Consider the following 1,177-nt stretch of genomic DNA (forward strand, 5'->3'; position numbering starts at 1 on the left):
CCGGTTCCTCATCCGCCGCCCTCTTTTATTTTTGCCGGTCCACCGAATGGGGGTTGTCGCCGGTCCATTCATCATGTTGGGTTGTTTCCTGTCCTCTGCTGCCACCTTTTGGTTGGAGGATTCCAGTCCAGACGTTTCAGCAACTGCGTAGATGCTTTAGAACACTCAAATACACATTGGAACGTTCTTTTTTTTGCACCATTATATAGCCCTGACTTTTATTGTTACATTCATCCGATCTTTTAACTCCTCCATCATACGGTACGATATTTCAGTATTTTATTGTTTGCGCCCGTAAGTGTGTGTGCATGCGTGTGTGTGTGTGCGTGTGTGTGTCCCCACCGTCCCAGACCTGTGGACGCCAATCACTTATGTGTATTCGAGGTCGATCATCAAACAATGCATTCTGGAGGACTTTACCCCCACTCCTACCTTTTGTGGCGGCCCTCTTTTGTTATTGCCGCCAGTAAGTCCCTGACTTGTCTAGTCCTCAATATGTAATACGATTTGTGCCCTATGGATACGTAGTGTCCCTGTTTTACTGATTGCATCACAAAGACAAATGATCGCACCAGGTGTTGACCTCCCGGGCCGGCTCCACAGAAAGTTGCTACTCTGAATTTTACTTGACATCATCCTACTTGAAACTACATTCCTTCAGCTAAGATTTGCATGGGAAGTAAAAAATAAATATGGGCAGGCCGGGCAACCTTGACGAATGACCCTTTCCAAACTAAATCTTTTAGTGGTACCATGAGACAATTTAATGGAGCTATTCCCTGTGTTGTACAAAGTGTCAACTGTTTTTATGAATTGGTCACCAAAACCAAATAATTCAAGAGCTTTAAATATAAAATGATGCTGTATGGAATCAAATGCCTTACAAAAATCAAGAAAAAGAATGAAACTATCCTCCAATACTAAATCTGAATAACCCGTGACATCGAGGACAAGTCTTATGTTATCTATTATATATCTGCCAGACATAAAGCCATTTTGTGATTCATCAATAATATCATTTAGGACCTTCTTTAATTTACTAGCTAGACACAAAGCCATAATTTTATAATCATTAAGTAACGTGATGGGTCTCCAGTTATCCAATGACAAAGTATCTTTCTAAGGCTTTGGAATGAGAGAGATTAACCCCTGGGTATAGAGTGGGAGGGATCTTACC

This window comes from Hippichthys cyanospilos, chromosome 2 (assembly GCF_059441005.1).
Source record: "Hippichthys cyanospilos isolate Australia breed blue-spotted pipefish chromosome 2, RoL_Hcya_1.0, whole genome shotgun sequence".
NCBI lineage: Eukaryota > Metazoa > Chordata > Actinopteri > Syngnathiformes > Syngnathidae > Hippichthys > Hippichthys cyanospilos.